General features: G+C 38.7%; 1 protein-coding gene across 1 annotated transcript in view; it reads left to right on the forward strand.

The window, feature by feature from the left end:
- The window catches only part of SLC35G2 (solute carrier family 35 member G2), a 47,801-nt gene that overhangs the window by 937 nt on the left and 29,369 nt on the right, over positions 1-17,495 (forward strand). The window lies entirely within an intron of this gene.

Consider the following 17,495-nt stretch of genomic DNA (forward strand, 5'->3'; position numbering starts at 1 on the left):
GTCGCGCGGTCCAGCCGGAAGGAGACTCGTGTTGGGGCGAGTGGGGCCCTGCATCTCCATCCAGGCTTTCGCGGGGTTTGGCGAAGAGCGAGACGGAAAGACTGCCTCCGGGTGACGATTGAGGGTCCGGAGATAGTGACGCACTGGGCGGAGTGGGCTGGGGGCGACTGGAGAGAGGCGGTTTCCGCTGGCAATTCGGCCTTAAAGGACTTTGATTGGCGTTGCCCGTGTCCTTGGTGCTGAAGTAAGTGCCTCAAGCGCCTTCGTTGGCTCACTTCTCGGGCTAGGGCTTCCTGTACCCTTGTACTCTGCACCTTTGCCAAAAATAGCCCATCTCCAAAGCAGGTGCCAGAGTGGAGCCTGGCCGACACTGAATCCCTTTGTAGATGGGTTAAATGCTGGTTTCCTGAAGATAAGGTGAAGGCAAATGTAGCTCCCTTTTGTGGATGCAGATAAAGCATTTGTGTAACAGGTTTGATTACTTACATGCAAGTACTCACGGCAACCTTAAACATGAACTCTCACGTATGCATCTGTAGGATTCAAGTATGTGTATATGCACGCAAATACAATGCACATGTAAATACACTTACTGTTTTCAATGCCATCGCACGCTGCAAGTTACACTTTTTTTCCAGAGCTTTTTTGTAATCCATCTTTATTTTCTGACACCTCTGGTGTTTCTCAACTCTGCAGAACCATTTTCATAATCATCTGTTCCAAAGTACAGAGCCTGTGGATTAAAGTTTTTGGTATTATGCTGAGCAATTAAGTGTTTATGCATATTTTAATTTGAAACAAAGATAGTCTAAAAAGATGTAAAGTTGATATACAAAAAATGTTCTTAAGGGAAGTTTAAAAAAAGAATTAATGAAAAATTTAATAGAGAACAATAGCTAGATAACATCTTACGGAAAGCTGTAATCTGAAGAAAATATGACTAAGATGTGTCATAATGCTGACAATTTCAAATATATTGGTGGTATATACTTTGTGGACTCAATAAAGATTATATAATGTATTTTTTAAAACATCAATATCTATGATTTTTCTCTCATAAAATGTATGCTTATTGTAAGATATTTAGGTAGTAGAGGAATGCATAAAACCAGAGAAACCACAGAAAACCACTGTAAACAGATTTTCTTTTAGGTGAACATACATGCATTTTAAATAGATCAATCTTCTGTTGGTTGCATTTGCATTATAAAATTTATCACCAATATCTTTCAAAACAATACGTATAAAAACTAGGTCATCATTCTTAAGGGTTGCATAATATTGCACTATGTGGATAGAACATAATTTATTGATTTAAACAATGCCATAATTATGAATATTTATGTATTTCCAGTTTTCTGCTATTACAGACAGCTCTGCAAATAACATATTTGTTTTTACTTCTTTCTTTCTTTCTTTCTTTCTTTCTTTCTTTCTTTTCTTTCTTTTTTTAGAGAGAGAAAGCACAAGCGGGGAGAAGTACAGGGAGAGGGAAAGAAAGAATCTTAGGCAGGCACCAGGCCCAGCACAGAGCCTGACACCCACTGGGCTGGACTATGATGAGATCATGACCTGAGCCAAAATCAAGAGTCAGATGCTTAACTGACTGAGCTACTCAGGCACCTCTGCAAATAACATATTTGGTCAAACATTTGTGCACTTGTTTTGTTCTACTCTTAGAACAAATTCCTAGAAGTGAAATTGTCAGTTCAATGGGTAGGTACATTTTAAACAGATTGATTTGTTCATTTATTTGTTCAGTAATTTCCTGTCTCCTCTTTTGTCTGTTTCATTCTTTATCATGTTCTCAGCATCTACAACAATGCTAGATATATAAGTATTCATGAAATATGTATTGGAAGAACACTATTTCCAGATTGTGCTACAGAAAGTGTGTATTAGTGTATATCACTATAAATACTGAATTAGAATGTTGGTATCCTCACACTATCACCAAAATTAGGTTATTAGGTTTTATCAATCTTTTAAAAGTATTTTCCAATTGGATAGGCCAAAAAGAACATATTTTCCATATGTTTGTATAGGTCATGCTTATTGTTTCTTCTGTGAGTTTCCAGCCTTATTTTTCTATTGGTGTGCTTGTATTTTTTCTTGTTTGTAGGAGCTCTTTGTATAATGAGGACTTTGTTACATATGTTGCAAATTTTTCTTGGTTTTTTATTTTTAAACTTTGTTTATGGTATTTAAGCTGCCATAGAAAATTTTAATTTTTATGTAGTCATATATATATACACTATATATACACTATATGTATATATATTATTTTCTTTTAATTTCTGGCATTTATATCAGTATTTCACTTTTCTGTATTAAAAGATAATCTGCCATATTTTATGGTTTTATAAAAGATTATATTTTAGACTCTAGGTTATACTTCCTTTTTAGTAAATTCATTGCTAAATGTAAAATTCTATTGACGATTGCTTTGTAAGAAGTAGTTCTGCGGCGCCTGGGGGCTCAGTCGGTTAAGCGGCCGACTTCCGCCCAGGTCATGATCTCGCGGTCCGTGAGTTCGAGCCCCGCGTCGGGCTCTGTGCTGACAGCTCAGAGCCTGGAGCCTGTTTCAGATTCTGTGTCTCCCTCTCTCTGGCCCTCCCCCATTCATGCTTTGTCTCTCTCTGTCTCAAAAATAAATAAACGCTAAAAAAAAAAAAAATTAAAAAAAAAAAGTAGTTCTTTATTTTTAACTCACATATGCACATGTCCTCTATGACGAGTAACATATTACTCAGTTTGAGCTCTTTAACATGATGTATTTAATTTCTAGATACTTAATGAAAGTGTTTTTCCTTAAAATGCTTTTTAGCCTGTATGATTATTATTATTATTATTATTATTATTATTATTACTATTTGAGAGAGAGAGACCGAGAGAGCAAGCCAGGCAGAGGGCCAAAGGGGGAAGAGAGAGAGAGAATCTTTTCTTTTTTTTTTTAAGTTTATTTATTTTGAGAGGGGCAGGGTTGCAGATAGAGGGAGAGAGAGAATCCCAAACAGGCTGTCAGCGCAGAGTCCAGTTCGGGGCTCATACTAATGAACCATGAAATCATGACCTAAGCCGAAATCGACAGACGCTTAACCAGCTGAGCCTCCCAGGGGCCCTGTGAGAGAGAATCCCACAACCCTGGGATCATGACCTGAGCTGAATGAAATCAAGAGTCAGACGCTTCTGCCCCTAGTCTGTAGTATTTAAAAACATTTTTTTTAAATGTTTATTTATTTTTTAGGGGGCGCCTGGGTGGCTCAGTTGGTTAAGTGTCCATCTTTGGCTCGGGTCATGATCTCACAGCTTGTGAGTTCGAGCCCCGCGTCAGGCTCTGTGCTAACAGCTCAGAAACTGGAGCCTGCTTCGGACTCTGTGTGTCCCTCTCTCTCTGTCCCTCCCCTGCTTATGCTCTCTCTGTCTCTTTCTCTCTCTCTCAAGAATAAACATTAAAATAAAAATAAATAAATAAATAAATAAATAAATAAATAAATGTTTATTTATTTTTGAGAGACAGACAAAGATAGAGCACTAGTGGGTGAGGAGGAGAGAGACACAGAATCCAAAGCAGACTGCAGGCTCTGAGCTGTCAGCACAGAACTCACAAACCATGAGATCATGACCTGACCCAAAGTCTGATGCTTAACTGACTGAACCCCCCAGGCGCCCCTGTAGTATTTTTAAACTGTTAGTATGCAATCTTTTTAAAAAGGAGCTATTCTTTTTGTATTTTGTTATTTGTATAAGAAGGAAAATATGACAAAGTCTACTTTTTAGCCAAATTAAGAATTGATGTCATTGAAATTCATAAGAATGTGCACACATAAGTTTGGCCAAATACCTTAAAAAATTTAAAAAAAATACTATTTTTTGGTATCTGTCATGGATCAAAATAACTTTTTCCAAAAAACAAAAGATCGGTTATTGGAGCATTGATGAGCTATTCTGTATTATTTTTTTCCTGGGATTTAAAAACCTTTTAGAACAGCAAAATGGGAATAATTTTATGGTTATTATGGAATAAATCCTAAGATGTAGCTGATTATAAAAAATGAGATCAACATCAGAATAGAAAATAAAACCCTCTAGTAAGACATTCTCCACAGGTAACTATGCATATTGGTTTGGAATAAAGACTTCCAGATTATTAAATTTATAAATAATGATACATTTCATTGAATGTAAGATGTTGTCAATTGTTTTTTTTTAATTACATTTATTTTGAATGTTTATTTATTTTTGAGAGAGAGAGACAGAGTTTGAGCAGGGGAGGGACAGAGAGAGGGAGACACAGAATCCGAAGCAGAATCCAGGCTTTGAGCTGTCAGCACAGAGCCCGACGTGGGGCTTGAACTCACGAGCTGTGAGATCAGACCTGAGCCGAAGTTGGACACCTAACCAACTGAGCCACCCAGGTGCCCTAATGTTTATTTGTCTTTGAGAAAGAGAGAGAGAGAGAGACAGAGCATGAGTGGGGGAGGGGCAGAGAGAGAGGGGGAGACACAGAATCCAAAGCATGCTCAGGCTCTGTGCTGTCGATACAGAGCCTGACGCAGGGCTTGAACTCATGAACTGGGAAATCATGACCTAGACGAAGTCAGACGCTTAAGCCACTGAACCACTCAGGCGCCCCAAGATGCTGTCAATTGTAAGATGCATTTTAATTTTACGAATGTGAAAAAATGTGCATGTTAAATTTGGTGTATCATAAATAGAATCATACACTATGTATTTTTCTGGTATTTTTTCCACACAGCTATAGATATGTTCTTATCTGATACATGTAAGTATTGAATTAATCAACATCCTATTTAAGTTCAGATTATTTACAACTTTTGCATAATATAAACAATGCCATATTGAATATTCTTTTAATATACATCTGTGTAATGATATTCCTTCCTTAGGATAAATTCTTAAATGAAATTTATAGGCTAGAGAATTAATACTTTTGGTGCAAAATTAACATTTTGGTGCATATTGTCTATTCTCCAAAATTCTTATAACAATTTGCCCTGCAAAAAATAGTGCATGATGTTCTAGATTCTTCATTCACGCCAGAGATAATCAGCTTTTCCTATTTTCCTCACCTAAGAGGCAAAACAGGTATCTCACTCTTTTTTAAATTCTTGTTTTTCTTTTATAGAAATGTGCATATATGCATCTTTCCATATGTCTATTGGTTATGTGTATTTTTTTGTGTGAATTGCCTATTCATGGGCTTTGTGCAATTTTTTTTGAGTTTTTAAGAGCCCATCTTGTATGAAAGATGTTAACCCTTTGTTGCTATTGTTGTTTTTAATTAGTCATTTAAATTTTTGTATGGTTTTTTTTTTTATAGATGATTTAAATTTTCATGGAGTCAAACCAGTCCATTTTTTCTTTGTGATTTTTCACCTTGGTGTTACACTGAGAACACTATTCTAGTTCCCCAATCCAAGATTATAAAAATATTCTCTGGTGAGGGAAAGAGCACAATTAAATTTTCAAAGGAGTAGAACTTAGAACCATATTATATTTAGATATCACCAATTCTGTTTCTAAATAGGATTTATTAAGTTTTGTTTATTTGTGTTGGTAGATCTATCAATAGGCTGCAGCCAAGAGGTGGGTAGTTGTAAGTAGAGGGGCCAAATGACCTGAAGAGGGGCAATGGTCACACACTGGTTTCATTTAACTAATATGGTTAACATTTTTGCTTTACCTAATAGAAATGGGAGTTAGTGAATTCAGTCACAAGAGAAAATAGTATTTGGGAGACTGGCAGGGAGGTTGATTAATCATACCTTTTTCCATATTTTTACATAAATTAGAGTCTTTTCAAAGACACAAAATTAATGAGAAAATGTAAAGATGTAAATAATTCAATTATTAAATTTAAGTTTGATTGGAGTTTTTGTAAGGTTCACAATATTTTAATTCAGGTGTGAATAGCTGAATTCTCCACTACCTTTTAACTTGAATAGCTTTGCTATCCATGCTTCAGACCTAGCTAATCTCAGCAGTTGTTGACCTATCTAGCAATCTGACAGTTTGTGGTTATCATGAGGATTAGACACACCTCCCACCCCCGATTATTAGATGCTTGAAGAGTCTTTGCCTCCTGGTGACCTGAGTAGAAATATAATTTTCCAGTTTGGCATTGGAATTTGTTGGTGACGAAAAGATGATGTCATTAATCATACTCTAACTAACCAAGCCTTTTATTCTGAACACTTTTTTTTTTTTTAATTTTTTTTTTCAACGTTTATTTATTTTTGGGACAGAGAGAGACAGAGCATGAACGGGGAAGGGGCAGAGAGAGAGGGAGACACAGAATCGGAAACAGGCTCCAGGCTCTGGGCCATCAGCCCAGAGCCTGACGCGGGGCTCGAACTCACGGACCGCGAGATCGTGACCTGGCTGAAGTCCGACGCTTAACCGACTGCGCCACCCAGGCGCCCCTCTGAACACTTTTTTTAAGCTTATTTTTTTATAATACATTTTTAATTTTTTATTAAAAGTTTTTTAATGTTTTTATTTATTTCTTGAGAGACAGAGTGTGAGTGGGGGAGGGGCAGAGAGAGGGAGACACAGAATCCAAAGCAGGCTCCAGGGTCTGAGCTGTCGGCACAGAGCCTGACTTAGGGCTCAAACTCAGGAGCTATGAGATCATGACCTGAGCTGAAGTTGGACACTTAACTGACTGAGCCACCCAGGCACCCCTTTTCACGTTTATTTTATTTATTTATTTATTTATTTATTTATCCATTCATTCATTCATTCATTCATTCATGTATTTATTTTGAGAGACACAGAGAGAGCCCGAGCAGGGGAGAGGCAGATAAAGAAGGAGAATCCCAAACAGGCTCCAGGCTCAAACCCATGAAACTGTGAGATCATAACCCAAGCCAAAGGAAATCAAGAGTTGGACGCTGAACTGACTGAACCACACAGGTGCCCCTGAATGCTTTTAAGCACTTCATTGGCAGTGAGAGTCTTGTTTCATCTTCCTTGCTGAGGCCACCTTGCACTATGGATGGTATTTCTTAAACACTCTGATAAATCATAGTTCCAGGATGTTATGGGCCACTACTATATCTTCCTTCTTATTTCATGTTTCTCCTGCATTATTTTGATTGTAAAATCAGGCAAAGTACCCTTATTATCACCACACATTTTTTTTTCCATCCTGCCCTTAGTAATGATTCTCCAAGTAACTAAAGTGTTACATCAACAGTCACTGTCTGCTGGCTCCTGGCTTAGGTATGGAAAGGAAAATGATGATCACTCTAGTATCTCTCCTTTCTTACTTTTCATCCATCTACCTTCTAGTCTAGACACAGGAAATAGCCTTCTATTTGGTAGGAAATGTCAGAGATAAGTTGAGGTCACAGTTTTTTTTTTTTTCTTCTGAGGACCAAAAGTTTATTTTGCCCTATAAATTTTATTTTATTTTTTAAATTTTTTTTTCAACGTTTATTTATTTTTGGGACAGAGAGAGACAGAGCATGAACGGGGGAGGGTCAGAGAGAGAGGGAGACACAGAATGGGAAACAGGCTCCAGGCTCTGAGCCATCAGCCCAGAGCCCGACGCGGGGCTCGAACTCATGGACCGCAAGATCGTGAGATCGTGACCTGGCTGAAGTCAGAGGCTTAACCGACTGCGCCACCCAGGCGCCCCATCTATAAATTTTAAAATACATATATAATTTTAAAATTTTGGCTTATATACCATTACACAGGTTAGATTGTTTATTAATTTTGGTTTCTCTTACAGTCATTGCTGTAATAGAATTGTATGTGATCAATGGGCACTTAACACTATTTCATAGTTAAGATTATATAGGAACTTAATTCATATACCTGTCATCTTTACTAAAGTTCATTTAATCATTTTCTGACTGTATCAAAATCACTTGGTTTGTATCTCTTTACTTTTATCTAAGATCCCAAAATATTAGCAGGTTTACTGAACTTTGACTTTAACTTTAAGAACTTGTTGAAGGAACGAAGAAATATTAGGTGATTTCCCATTTATTTTGCCCTGGTCTCTGTGTAACTCTAGCTGAGCCATTGTTCTAAATGGGAGTGAGAATCCCAATGGTAAGGCTTCTGAGGGTGGTAGTGAACCAAAGCCAGATACTCACATTACTTCTTGGATTCCCTTAAATTAGGGTTAGGAGATAGAAGATAGAGTCAGGTTGCAGGAGTATGATTACCAAAGCTCAGCGCCACAACTAATCAGATCCAGTATTAGAAGTCTCTGTTAAGAGGGTGACTTTCTGCAAAGCAGGCCAGCTATGCCAGAGGACTCCCAACATTTGTTGAGTTCTTGGAACAGTAACACTTTATTGGTGATTATATAATTCATAAGTTACATATGCAACTCACAGCAATACCATACGGCAAGGACTCTAACAGAGTCCTGTAGAAAGTGTGTTTTCTTTTTAATTTTTTTTTTTTTTGAGAGAGAGAGAGTGTGAGCAAGGGAGAGGGGCAGAGGGGAGAGAGAGAGGGGGAATCCCAAGCAGGGTCCATGCTGAGCATAGAGCCCAACACGGAGTTTGATCCCATGACTATGGGACCATGGACCTGAGCCCAAACCAAGAATTGGATACTCAACCAACTGAGCTGCCCAGGTGCCCCCCAGTAGAAAGTGTTTTTTTTTTTAAATTTTTTTAATGTTTATTAATTTTTGAGAGAGAGAACGCGCAAACAGGGGAGGGACAAAGAGAGAAGGAGACAGAATCCAAAGCAGGCTCCAGACTCTGAGCTGGCAGCACAGAGCCCGACATGGGGCACGAACCCACAAACCGTGAGATCACGACCTGAGCCGAAGTCGGACACCTAACCGACTGAGCTACCCAGGTGCACCTAAAGTATTCTTAAACACAGGGAGGAACAACTGGTTACTGAGAGGCTTCTCCAATTAACTCACCAGGAGCATTGTGAGGTTGTGTTTAGAGATTTGCCAGAGATTGCTTTGTGGGGTTGATGGCCTCAAGTTGGGCTGGAAGCTGAGGGTTTGGATGTGAGGCCTGGATGTCATGTTTAACACCTTTGGAAGCTTGGGCAAGTCACTGTACCTGGCTGAGGTTCACTTAATTTTTTTTTTTTAAGAGCAAATAATATTAGTGCCTACCTTGTTAGGGTTCTTGTGGGATTAAGTAAAACATTACATGTAAAGCACTTGGTATAGGCCTGTAGTAGTCTAATTTATTTGTTTATTTTGCCTTTATAGAGCTGCATCTAAATCACTCTGGACAAATGATTTTTGATTCTTTTGTCAGAGTTTTCAATGGCAAAATGGACTATATAAACACTTTGTGTCTTCTGGATCTGTATGATAATTCTCTTAATTTGGAATTTTCTCTTTTAATGTAGCTTAAACCCCAACCTTCTGCTTTTTATCAATTCTCTTACTGTCCCAAAACAAAATAGGTCTAGTGTGGCATTGTCATGACTTTAGCGTTGTCCTTTAGTACTCTGATGTTAGACTCTGGTCTAACTCTGATGTTCCTTCCTTTTACTGTATATAGAAGTTTCTGTGTCTGTTTTGTGACATTTGTAACTATATATTGTTTCTCCCAAATTAACGTGCATTTTTAAGAGAAAGCTTATGTCTTCCTAATCTTATCTCTCATAATGTCTCAGACTAGTGCCTTCCACGTCATAGGCACTCAGTAAATATTGACTGAATGAAGGAATAAATATGAATGCATGAGGCTGCCAGAATACCTGGTGTGATCTCAGGCTGCCCCCATAGAAACAGAGTCTCCTGAATAGGAGAGATTATAAAAACCTGGTGTATGTTCAGAGAAGAGTGGTTAAGATGGTGAGAGGACTGTAAACCATGGTTACACATGAAATAATTGAAAAAAAAAAGAGGTTTTCAGTTTGGAGAAAACTCATAATGGGGGACTTGCAATAGGGAAGGTAGAAGGCAGGAAATAGTTCCTGATATTGAAATGTTGTCATGTGGAAGATGGAATTGATCAGTGACCCCAGAGGAAATACATAGGAACAGCCTCTGGAAATTATATGGAGAAAGATTCTGACACAATGTTAAAAAAATAATTTTCTAGCGATCAGTATGACTCCCAGGTGGCTGCCTTGGGAAGGAGTGAGCTTCCTGTCATTGTAGGTGTTCAAACAGCATCAATGCTGTCTGTCCACTGGAGATGCAGTAGAGGATATACAGATGGTCCATGACTTAAAAATGATTTGACTTATAATTTTTCAACTGTATGATGGTGCAAAAGCCCTATGCATTCAGTAGAAACAGTACTTGCAATTTTTATTTTTATTTATTTATTTTTTTTAAGTAGGCTTCATGCCCAGTGTGGAGCCCAATGCAGGGCTTGAACTCACTACCCTGAGATCAAGACCTGAGCTGAAATCGAGAGTCAGTTGCTTAACTGGCTGAGCCACCCAGGTGCCCCTCCAACATTTATTTTTTATTCATTAGTTGATATTTTATTATATAAGGAAGAGTTTTCTCGTCTTCCTTTTTATTTATTTATTTATTAATTCACTTATTTACACCAGCATGATTTGTAGATTTCTGTTTTATTCAATGGGTTATAACAGACTGTCATTATTGATTTCAATGCTAAAATAAATGGTCAGAGATTTGGCCTTTCAAATCTCACTCAAGCTGGTTCTTGGGTTCTTTTGACATCTCTTATTTTAATCTTGGAGTACTTTCTGGTGTAAGATGTTTCAGGCTTATCTTGTACTTTTCTTACCCAACCTTTGCAGTCATTTCAAAAGCTATTTCTTCAGGAAGCCATGGTTCCTTTTAGTAGACAATGCAAGATCTAGGTGCTAGGTGTGGTTATTAACACTGGGGTGTCATCACTTTTAGACCATCCTAGCAGACAGAGCCAGGTTAATTATTGGTTCATTCTCCTGTTATATAACCAATACCCTGGCCTCATGGGCCACCTCCTTGGCCCCAACTCCTCCTCAGACTCTTTCCTGCTGGCCCCACCAGCTTCCTCACAGCCTTAAGTCACAAAGCTGGAAAGTGGTAGAGCAGGAAAAAAACCCCAAAAACTCTGACACGCTGCTAATTACTTGACAGAGAGTCCTTTTTTGAGTCTCCAGGGGCATCTATTTGTGAAAATGCTCCTGTGAAGATGTTGTAAGGAAAAAGGGCCCTTTAGCTAATGAGATGAAGATTTAAGCAGGTAGAGTGGCAGTCCTCAGGGATGCCCCTTCTGTGAAGAACTTGGAAAATGAAGGGTGGAGACAGCCAAATGCTACCACTGGCCAAAAACCACAATGAAGGAATTCTCCAAAATTGGCTTGGTTCAGGGTTCAGTCAACCACTATCTCCAGTGCCACTAATCTCTCACTATGTTTTGTTACTATGTCAAGAACACATTCCATTAAGACAGAAACTTATCACTTTCTAAAGAGGAAAATATTGATTTTATTAGGAGCTTCTTAAATTGAAATTGAATTTAGGAGATGGATGATAGTGTCTGTTGTTTTAGTGCTGACTTCATTTCCTGGTCCAGAAGATCAGAAATCTGTTTATGTTTTAGAAAACAGCATGAGGTCCATCTGTTCAGGTCAGATTTCCCCAACACAAAGACTTATGGAGTGGTAACTTATGTAAAAAAAAACAAAAACCAATGGTAGTTATATTATTTGTTGCCATTTGGAATCATCATTATTTTTTGTTAGCCATGAAAATATGGTAATAGACACACAAATGTGCACAATGAATTACTTTCAAACACTATGTATGATAAAGGCATCCTCCTAAGTTTATGTAGTGTTTCACTTCTGTTTTGGTTTGTATTCTAGACACCATCCATTCAAATTCTGTGATACTGTTTATCCACAGTTTTGCTTCCAACAGAAGGTACAGACAGACACACAAGAGCTACATTTGGCTTTCTCGGTGACTATTCTGGTCTGACTGAAATATAGAATAATGATTTTTTTTTCCTCTGATGAAAATAACTTGATCCCCCTACACCCTGGTTTTGAAGTAAACACATACTTAGAAAATTTTTTAAAAAGTATTAAGTACCAAAAAATTGAAGTTCTACCATCCACAGTATAAATTGTTTTATATTTTTAAAAATCATACTATGAATAGTTTTTTATGCCTTTTTTTTTACTAGCAATGTGACATGAAGTTTTTTTTTATGTCATCAGGTATGCATATATTCTCTTTTTGGATGATTGCATAATATTGCATTGATGTTTTCATTTAGCCAGTCCCCCATTAAAGGTTAATGAGGCTATTTTCAATTTTTTTTATTGTGTAAAGAAAGCCATGATGAATATCCTTGCATGCCATCTTTATATATTTCACTAGTTATCTCCTTAGGATACATTCCTATAAATGGCATTCCTGGGTCAAAGAGTACACACATTTAAAATTTTGATACATGTTGCTGGTAAAAGTAACTCTTACTGAGATAGATTATACTATGCTTGTCCTTCATATACAGCGTCTCTGCTAATGATGAGACTTTGCAAAGTCTCTTTTCAACTTTGCAGTAGTATTATAAATATGTGTGTGTATTCTCTAATAGACATTTAAGGGAGTGATTTTAATAAATCTAGGTATGCAGCTTAACCAACCAGGTGTTGTCAGGTTTCACTCAAAATATGATTTTTGGTTAGGTTTGGAGCAAGATGACATTTGGTCACCCTTTCTTTTTCTTTTTCTTTTTTAAAGTAATCTCTACACCCAATGTGGGGCTCAGACTCATGACCCTGAGATCAAGAATCACACACTCTTCTGAGTGAGCCAGCCAGGCACCCTTGGTCCCATTTCTTAATTGTTTTTTCTTATTTGAGTTTAATGAATTATAGTATATGGTATATATGACTGATGTAATTTCATAGAGTGATGTCTATAGTGTGCAGAATCAGATATGATTAAATGAAACCAAATTTGTGAAATTTTGATCTGATTCATTTGGCATTTTCATATGTCTTAGCCTCAAGAGGGATTTCAGGCTTGGCTTTCTCGTGGATAAACAGCAGTAAGAACAGGGCAAATGTGACCAGGTAGTGTATGTAGCATTTGAGGGATTTGAGAGTAGACTCTGTTGATCCTTGGTGTTCCTTTTTTTTTTTTTTTTGTTCAGGGACTGGTGCAAGTCCTGTGGTGGTGGGGGTTGGGGGGGTGGGGGGGGGTGGGGCGGGGTTGGTAGGCTTCTTTGAACTCACCTGGACTGTTTGATACTTTCTCATGAGAATTAGGTGAAGGATAAGCAAGCAATCATACTTCAACAAGCAAATCAGAACAGCCCTAAAATCTGTTTTACATTTAATTAGCATCTAATGTAATTAATTGGTGGTTTAACCACTTAGGCAGGTACAAAAATAGAAAAGGATCATTTTATTCCTGCCCCTCCCCCTTCTAAGGATGGCTCCCTGCCACTCTTAACAGATTTACTCAGCACAAGTGATTTTTAAAGGTGCTGATTCACTGCAGACTGATGCTGCTTTTTTTTTTAAAGACAGTAGAAAAGTAAGTGGTAGAGGATAAATTCATCTTTCAAATTCACAGTGTTCAAATTCTCAGTGTTCACTGAGAATGTCATAGTTTATGCAAATTGATAGGTCCACTGCTTCAGAGATTAGAAAAGCTCTTCCCTGGAAAGGGAAGTGTCGATTATAAATGGTGAAAGACTCTTACATTCCAGCAAGTTCTTAGCTGCCAGCCGACATATTCATCAGAGTGTGCCAGACTGGATTTTAAAATGGTACAACATAAATTGCTCTGCTCCAAATCAGGCATCATTGCCTTCACACAAGCCAAATCAACCTGCTTGTTTGAAAACTGCCAAATAAGGCTTTCTTTCAATCTCAGTTAACTTTTTCCTTTCTTGGTGTGCGTAGTTCATTACAGCCTACTAAAGTCATCAACCACAATTGAGTATAGAGGAACCAGGCTCCTCACCTTGATTTTGCCTACACAGCAACAGGTGCAGTTGCTTCCAAGCTGATGGCAGGAGAGAATGTTTAGCTTAGCTCTCACCAGATTAATAACTCCCTTCCCTACTTCCCCTTTTCCACCCCTTTTCCCCTCCACTTTCTGCTCTTATTTAGTTCTTTTCTTTTTCTCACTTGTTCCTCCCAGAGCTAGCTGTTGATTCCTAGCAGCTCTTGCACAGTTGATAATCCCCGAGTATCCCTTCAGTAACTTTCTGCCCTAGAACTGTCCACTGAGTCTCCAGCTCAAACTTGGGCTAAGCCTCCTGTTTGGTGCATCTCTCCCATTTCTCCTTTCTGTCTCCCGCCCCGACTCCACACCCATCCCATCAAATCTGTCTCTTTACCTGACCTTATCTCCAAGTCTCTTAGCTGTAATTTTCTCCTCTCCAGGAAAAAAACTGTCTAGGATATATATCCTAGACTGACATAGCCCAGAAAAATCCTCAGGTCTCTCTCCTATGTTCTCATATCCCACACCTTAGCTCACTTCCTCCCAGCTCCCTTGCTCCTCCCAGTCGGGCCCCCTTTGGAATCCAGTGTCCACTGCCTTTCCTAGTTCAATTAAGCAGCCTTCATCCCCAGCCCATCCTGCTATACCCCTGGCTTCAGCCTGGCTTAGCCCTATCAAAGCAGCCTTAACCCATACCCTCTTGGGCAGCTTCTGCTTTTCAGTGCAGAATAAGGTTTCTTTCATGCCTAAGTATCTCTTTGTTGAGCTTATGTTAGCTAACATGCTGAAGAGCTTATCGTTGAGTCTGTGTGCCTCAAATCTATTTCTAGCCTGGAATGGGTGAGCTGTCATGCAATTTTGGTGCTGTTGTACATTTATTAGCACTGCAGGGAATGAACCTCACAGGAATTGTCACCTCATTGACCTGTCACCAGCAAAGTATAGTGGTGACAGGGCAATTGGATTTATTCTTCCACATTCATCCCTTGATTTTTCTTTCTTTCTGTTTTTTAATGTTTATTTACTTATTTTGAGGGGAAGGGGAGGAGCAGAGAGCTAGGAGAGAGAGAATCCCAAGCAGGCTGTGGACTGTCAGTGCAGAGCCTGACGTTGGGCTTGGTCTCACAAGCCACAAGATCATGACCTGAGCTGAAATCAAGAGTCGGACAATTAACTGAGCCACCCAGATTTTCTTCCTTTGATTTTTCTCAGCAAGAAGATGCATTTGTGAGATGGTTATCAGGGTCAGGAGGTGCAGTCAGTGGCTATAGAAACAAAAGCTAGCTATTGCTCCAGTAGTACAGAACTGAGCCTTATCTAAGGGCTGGGCTGTCAAGGTGAGAGAACTAATACCAGATTCCAGAATGCAACAAGTTTGCCATTCCTCAGACTCTAAAAGTAAATTATTTTCCCTCAAGAACAAGATGCTTATGTGTAGCATGAAAGACTTTCATATCCTACTAATTTTTGAGCCAAGATGTTTCTTACTGGTAAATAATGTGAACATAAAGACCAGAATTCATTCCCAGCAACCCCCCAAATAACACTTTTAGGGTACCTAAAGAGTTTCCACCATATAGTCATGTCTACAAATCATATGGGAAATACTCAAGTTTATAGCCAATTTAAAGTCCATTCTAAAATTAGAACAGAGTTGCTGGATGGGAGGATAGTGGGGGGTGGGTGGACTAAATGGGTGATGGGTACTAAGGAGGGCACTTGTGACAAGCACTGGGTGTTGTATGTAAGTGATGGATCACTAAATTCTACTGAAATGAATATACTATGTGTTAAGTAAATAAAATTTAAATAAAAACTTTGAAACATTAAAAAATGTATCTTTTTACTCCAAAAAATCTAAAATGTGGAAGGTAATCACTTCTGGCTAGTATAAATGAAAAGTACTAATTAAGCAATCATATTTAACACAGAGTTTAATAAAATGTCATAAAACTTCTGGTAAATATTTAGATGATGACTGAAGTGTTTTGAAATAAAGGAAGATACTACCCTTATTTCATAAAGCTATGTCTAATATATTAATACTTGTTGCCCTTAAGGGAATTCCAAGTATAGCTTATTCTAGCCACCAAAACATTTTGAAAATGGAAAAAATAGTAACACCAATAATTTTTTGGTCTTTTATATTCCAAATACTTAATGTCAGTCTTTCCATGAATATGCTTACTCCACTCATTCAATCTGATCATATTGCCATTTCCTTATTTCTTCCTTGCTGGATAGTTCAGGATCAGCTTCAAATGACAAGGAGATATGAAAAATGAGGTTCAAGGGCTTTCCTATTTTTAGATTGAAAACTCTTCAATGAGATAGCACAAATGAAAGTTCTCTCAACCCAAGAACTCTGCAGAGACGTTGTCCCTTCTCCCAGGTGAATCCTTGCTGGGTTCTTCTGACAATTCTGGGCCAGCATGGGGCCAACATAGACTCAAGGGCAACCCAGACCAGGAAGGATTCCTCAGTGATGTAGAGCCAGTGTCCCAACACAGAGAGTCAAAATTGCAGCTAAATGACAAAGATAACAGTGTGAGGATGATCTCAAAAGTAAAATCAGGACAGGGGCGCCTGGGTGGCGCAGTCGGTTAAGCGTCCGACTTCAGCCAGGTCACGATCTCGCGGTCCATGAGTTCGAGCCCCGCGTCAGGCTCTGGGCGGATGGCTTGGAGCCTGGAGCCTGTTTCCGATTCTGTGTCTCCCTCTCTCTCTGCCCCGCCCCTGTTCATGCTCTGTCTCTCTCTGTCCCAAAAATAAATAAATGTTGAAAAATAAAAAATAAATAAAAAATAAATAAAAAATAAAAAAAAAAGTAAAATCAGGACAGAAGTAGAATGAGCAGCAGACCCGTGAGACTGTGAGAACTGATAGCAAGATGGGACAGAGTTCTAGGAGCAGTTGTAGAATGCAGTTCAGGACTGACCTTTTTTTTTTCCCCCTATGAGCATTTATTAAATGTGTTATGTGTGCTAGGAACATAAATATTAATGAGAACTCTCTCTCTCTTATTCATGGAACTCCCAGGCCACAAAGGAGATCCTGACTTTGGCATGCTCCCTTTAGATGGACCTGAATCTGTTGAGGGAGTGGATGCGGCAGATTAAAGGAGCCACCTTAGGCTGTGCACAATCCAGAACACTTGGGATGTGTTGACAAGTTCTGCCCAGCATGAATGTGGGAGGAGGTGGAGTCATACAATGGCAGCTTCTAACTTTTCTGTGGCTCTGAGCCTTTTCAGAAAGAGCACTTTAAAAATCAGAGGTCTGGGGGCACCTGAGGTTCAGTCAGTTAAGTGTCCAACTTTGACTCAGGTCATGATCTCACAGTTTGTGAGTTCAAGCCCCACTTAGGGCTTTGTGCTGACAGCTCAGAGCCTGGAGCCCGCTTTGGATCCTGTGTCTCCCTCTCTCTTTGGCCTTCCCCTGCTCACGTTCTGTCTCTCTCTAGCTCAAAAATAAAATAAACGTTAAAAAATTTAAAAATAAATAAATAAATAAAAATCAGAGGTCTGGGTACCTGGGTAGCTCATTTGGTTAAGCATCTGACTTCAGCTGAGGTCATGATCTCACTGTTC

This window comes from Prionailurus viverrinus, chromosome C2 (assembly GCF_022837055.1).
Source record: "Prionailurus viverrinus isolate Anna chromosome C2, UM_Priviv_1.0, whole genome shotgun sequence".
In the NCBI taxonomy this organism is placed as follows: domain Eukaryota; kingdom Metazoa; phylum Chordata; class Mammalia; order Carnivora; family Felidae; genus Prionailurus; species Prionailurus viverrinus.